Here is a 6,309-nt window from a genome sequence, read left to right as displayed (position 1 = left end):
GACCCAACCTGGCCATCCAATGTTAGTGTGAATAAATTGTAGATTGTCTTTACAAATTCCTTGCAGAACAATAGAGTGAAATTTCTTTCTATTGTAATAGGAATTTGGATTTTCAACAGGGGGTTCTATCGAAATGTGTGAGCCATCAATTGCTCCGATTACTCCTGGAAAATTGTGTGCATCCATGTCATTAAAATGGTCAGAAATAGTGTCCATTTCAGCATCACTGGGCAAGTTGATAAATTTATTGAGTAAATTGTTGTTAATACAATCTATAACTTTTCCTCTATATTTCAAGAATGTGTATTCAGTTACTCCAAATATGTCACTAATTTCCTTTGTGTTTTCTTGTGAAGCTAAGTATCTTAGTGTCATCAATACTTTTTTATCTCTTGCAAGCTCCTCACGGCCTCCCTTGTATTCACGTTTTTTCAGCTCCCTACATCTTCCCAGATGCTGACATAAAATTTCTGCTGTCCCTTTTGACACTCGAAAAAATCCTCCGAAACTGTCAGGGAACAAAGGTGGCACTGTTTTCTCGAAGAACCCCTGAGTTTTTTCTCTTCTTTTTCGAATCCTGTCAAAGAGATAGAATAAATTAATTAATGCAAAATAATTGGAAAAATCAGCAAAACTAGGTTCAACACTAGACCAAAATAAAATATATGTGTGTGTTTCCTATTTCACTCCCCAAAATTAGGTAGAGTAAAGATGTAAATATTGGTGGCCGCCACTTAATCTCTATTAAGACCGCCAGTTATTCAATTATATATATATATATATATCTCTCTCTCTCTCTCTCTCTCTCTCTCTCTCTCTCTCTCTCTCTCTCTGTGAAAATAAAAGGGGTACAATCATAAACTCAAATAATATAGATGCTCTCTCTAAAAGAATATTGCGCGCAATAATTGGATTAATCAATGATATAATCTAAGGAACAATAATTCAGTCATTGTGTGCATCAATTGAACTCAATATTGAATTAATACGCGCTTTAATTCATTTGAAGAGAGCAATGATTCAATAGCGCACTTCAGCAGAATAATTAATGATATCAATTCAATTAATGCGCAATAATTCAGAATGGAAGGTATCATTAATTATTTGAAGATATCTTTAATTGAATTATTGCACACACTAAATTAATAGATGATATTTTCAAATAATCAAAAGATATCTGCTATGAACGTTGGTATGAGAGATAAACACGACTGAAGAAAATATATATATAGTAGTACGACATATCTATATCATGAATACTTGGTATCAAATGCTTACATTCCGTTTGACAAGTATGATTTAAGAAAGGAAAATATCGTGCAATCGTCGTCGTTCAGTAGTTCGTCGATAAGAAAGGGTATAGACCATGAAAGCATGTTATTGTCCGCCATATTAGATTATGCCGTATATGCCCCGGAACACTTGTTTCTTGGCAGTTTGCCGGTCTGCGCCGGTTACAGAAATCGGGAGAGAAACAAGTACGCCTAGTGGTGTGTATCAATTTGATGACCGATTCGTATCCGATACGTTGAGTTGATTATTATCTATAATAGTAAGTAAAGTATATGGGTAAAAAGTTCATTTCAACACACTTAAGTTCAAGAACGCTATGACTTCATGTTTTCTTTCGAATTATATAACCTCTTCCAAGTAGAGCTTAAAATGTACTTCAAAAAGAAAATGACAGTACAACCTATGTAGCATATTTGTTTCATTTATTTCAATTAACATGCAAAATGTAGAGAAATACTTGAGATAGAAGGTCAGATAAGGAAGTTAAATATGTGTAAAGCATTAACATGGATCAGAACATTAGATTAATAGGACAAAGACAACACATAACAAATAACGAGTAGCAAGACAAAAGCAACAGACATGTCATAATTGTGCATATATAGAACTTGCTTATATATATATATATATATATATATATATATATAGATAGATATTTCAGAAATATTAATCAGAAAACAAAGTTCCAAAGTTCCGTTCTATAAGTATTTTTAAGCATTTTAAAACACAATATCCTTCCCGATCTCTTTTATCAGGAAAATCTTAATTGAGTATTATTTCTGAAGCAGTGTTCCTGATACTTTGATATGTTTATTGACAATATCTGGTCGCTTTATTGACTTAATGTTTTATATAAAACGCAATGTGTTAAAGACAGAGAATTTCAATAGCCTGTTATCTCCAGTATGATAAGGTACATTACGTTAAACACACAGCTTTAAGATCCAAACCAGGAAGTTAGAATTGTTTAATATCTGACACGGACGTCTGAAAATGTGGGTGCTGAAACACGTGTGGGTGCTGCTATTTACGATGAATTGTGAATGTTTTGGTAAGCCCTCTCAATATCTCTATTTCTCCATTTATCTCCCTTCATTTCGTGAACGAAACGATAGTATAACAGTAAAACAGTAAATGCTGAAAGTTTTTTTTCTTTTATTTCACTTTTCTTTGTTTTCGCTTTTGATTTGTTTTTTTAATTGAATTTGGGGTTGTTGTTTTTTCTTTTTTGGTTCGAGAATTTCTGTTTTCTGTATTTCATTTCTATTTGCCAAGACCAAAAAATGATATTCTAGCAAAAACAAATTAAAAGCTTACCACCACTGAGAGTATTTCCAATTTGATAAATTGGTTATAATGAAACAATTAGACCGATGGACAATCTTTCTAAAATCGTGTTTTAAGTAACCACTGTCTACCAATGTGTAAATATTAATAATGTCTTGAATTACATCATTACATTTATTAAGTACTCACCACTATCAATGATCTTTATTTAATATTCATAAAGCGAAGAAATACGGGTGGTCTTACTTGTACATTACCCGTATATATGTTTCTCAGATGGGCTATTTTACTCTACCCGTAATATGCTTATATACTCCAATGTGATTATTGCATCCCAGTGACTGTCTAACTAGATCCGACCGGGCTGATAGCAATGTATAGGGAATGTGTATTTTTCTAAAACATTAAAGTATATTTACGCTGATCAATCAGCAAAACCTACTCGTTTGTATCAAGTATTCATGCTTGGTTGTGACACACTCCACTCGTGCCAATCAAGATGTCTCTAATGAGGATGTTATCAGAATCAAATAGTGCTTCTTGTTTTGAATGATGACTGGTCAGATGTTTTGCAGTTTATAAAAATCAAGAGTCTGATCAGGAAGTACAATATATAGATGGTTTCATATCAAACATGAATATTATCCAAATATAAAGTACATTTGGGCGAAAATACGGATATTATTCGCGCAATCCTAAATAGACAGTTAATAACACACACGCACAACATCTGTCTTTGAGAATCACATAACCGCTTAAGATCACTTTGTGTAGACATAGTTAAATGAACAATATATAGATGGAGAGAGTTATACTTCAATACTTTATATACCTCTGGTATTTTCTACAAGAGTAACATTGAATTTCAAACTACCCTAGTAAAAAAAGTACTGGTATCGAATAGCAGGTATCTCATTAAAGGACACATCTCATGTTCTCAAAGTATACAAAATTGTATGCATTTTGTCTTCATTTTGCTTATAGTACTTAATTCTAGTAGTTCGTTTGCCAAAATGTTTCGATAATTAACCACAATACAAACTTAAATCTCAGCCCCGATTTGAAAAAAAAGTCTAGTTAATTAGGTAGGTAGTTACGTGGTACATTGACGTTATATGCGCCCTTTGGATTGTGAAAGTGAGGTGAGGTATTATTAAAAACTCAGCTTTTAGGGGCCTGATTTATTCACCATGGGCAACATTTAAATTGATGTTGACAAATCTCCCGAGTTGTATATCTTTTCGCTACCAGTGCTTACACATAGTGATGTAAATACCCAAATATGGCGAGGAAAGCAAGTATGAAATCGGCAATATTGCGAGTAAATAATGTTTATATGGGTCGCTGTCTACAAACTGTTTGGTAATTTTATTCCTTTATACATCTGTAGTTGGCGCTGTTTTTTTTTTCTAAAATAAACATTGCAGTCATTATTTCTTTTCGGATAAGACAAATTATAATACGTTACATTGCTGACAACTAGGCCCTAGGCCAACTTACTGTCACGGATGCATTTTGAAAAGAAAGAAAAAGAAAAAAACCCACACAAATCAATAAAAATATTCAAATTTAGTGGAAATCACATTATTTTGATAAAGCAATATTATTATTATTATTAGTATTATTGAATAGTGATCTGCACGTCGTTAGGAAGTGAGAGCACGGCATTATCCTGACGCGCACTCTTGAAAGATTTCACGAGTTTAGTGAGGAAATTATTTTATAATTCATTTTAAAGTTAGGAAATACAAAATTCTATTACTTATATTAAACGTTCAATTATTTTGTGTCATTATTATTTTTTTGTAAATCTACTAGTTGGTAGTTCAACTGATAGCACATGTTGTTACAAAGTGAAGGTCAGTTGATTCGAGTGTGTATTGAATTTGAAGACCAAAAGAGAATGTATGCTGTAGGCCTACCAGTGCTTATAGCTTCGATATATCCATTTTCTCGAAGTTTATCTGGGTCTCTGTCCAAGCGGTTTTTGAAAGGTGACTGGGTGTTTGTTATTAAGGTAAAGTTCTTGCTCCAACAAAAAATTATCGACGTCTTTCTTCTCGTACCTTCCTTCGAAAAATTGAAAAATACTCAGTCTAAATCCTTTTTACCGACAACTAGTACACCTGAGCACAGCGCAACACATCTTAATGCAATATTATTTACAAGCCGTTAACGTGATAATTGTTTTTTTGTCAATTAAATCTAATCTGTTTATGAAATGGCTAATAGATGTTTCAAACCCGAGGACGCATATGATGTTACACATAATGTCGCGTAAAATATGCATATCGCAGGGTTTGAATTCCATCGCTTTGAAACTCGAAAACTACGCAAAATATTTAATTTAAAACACTCTTAAAATAGTTTTAGTCATAAAAGGAATTAATTTTGCTGAAAAAAATGAAAAAGTTTAGAAACACACGTTGTGTCTTTCAAGGTAGATGAACAATGCATGACACCCCTACCTTAAACACTTCCAAGAAAATTGTTTAAATTACTTTTTCTTAAATGTAAATAATAATCCAAAATCAAGGTTGCGAGGTCAAAATCAAAAGATCTTGTCAGAAGTATGTGTCACTCACTATTCCAATGTCAGGAGTTTATTAGACTTGAAAACAAAAAATTAAAATTTCGGTCAAACTACACAATGAAGGTCACAAGGTCAAACATCATGTCGTCAAATCAAGTTTCTTGACATAAGGTATAGTTGTACAAAGTATCAAAGCGCTACAATATATAGTTCAGAAGATATTGTCCAGGTTAGATTCCCTTAAAGGTAGGTCAAACTCTATCATGAAGGTCACATGTTTAAACGACATATCATATCACAAGAAATCTCTCTCTCTCTCTCTCTCTCTCTCTCTCTCTCTCTCTCTCTCTCTCTCTCTCTCTCTCTTCATTGCACTTATCGTAATAAAGCATTCAACTGTGAGGAAATTCTTAAGATATCGGACTTTGTAACGTTAAGAAAAAACATCAACCGTAGAACTGCTGTGTATCTTAATCATGCTGAAAAGAATTAAATCAATGAAATGTTAGATTGAAAGTATTGATAAGAATGATTAAACCAATAACTTGTTATTGGAAACATTGATAATAGAATTAAACCAATGAACTAATATTGGAAAATATTGATAAAGAAACAATAAAATCAGTGAAATTCTATTCGAAAATATTGATTAACAACAATCAAATCACTGGAATTTGTTTGCAAAATATCGATAAAAAACATCAAAATAGATCAATGAAATATGATTGGAAAATAACATGTTTTATCTGCCCTTTGTCTATCTTTTTTAACACGTGCATGTTATTTAGAACGTCAAACTATTTTTATAAATTAAAGTTTAGATTTATCAAACATGTCAATTCATCAAACATTTCAGCGTACTTTTACATCCATGGTCTCATATCAGTTCATAGATTTTGACTTTATCATTTTTGATATTGAAACTCGTCACATATACACGGAGAGCTCTGTAAATCTCGCTATACAATAAGAATAGAAAATTCAATGTTACCTTAATACTGTTACATGTATCACAAGCGATGAATTACATCACATACAGTACATCACATGTCTGACCATCTGCAGGAGAGAGGTCGCAGTACTCCAGTGGTAGATCGTTCACTTTGTAACCGGGAGGTGGGGAGTTTGAATCTCACTACGACAAAAAAAAAAGAAACGATTCTAGTATAGCGATTCCCGAAATATGGCGCGAAAAT

This window comes from Ostrea edulis, chromosome 8 (genome assembly GCF_947568905.1).
Source record: "Ostrea edulis chromosome 8, xbOstEdul1.1, whole genome shotgun sequence".
Lineage (NCBI taxonomy): Eukaryota > Metazoa > Mollusca > Bivalvia > Ostreida > Ostreidae > Ostrea > Ostrea edulis.
This window is presented reverse-complemented; position numbering follows the sequence as displayed.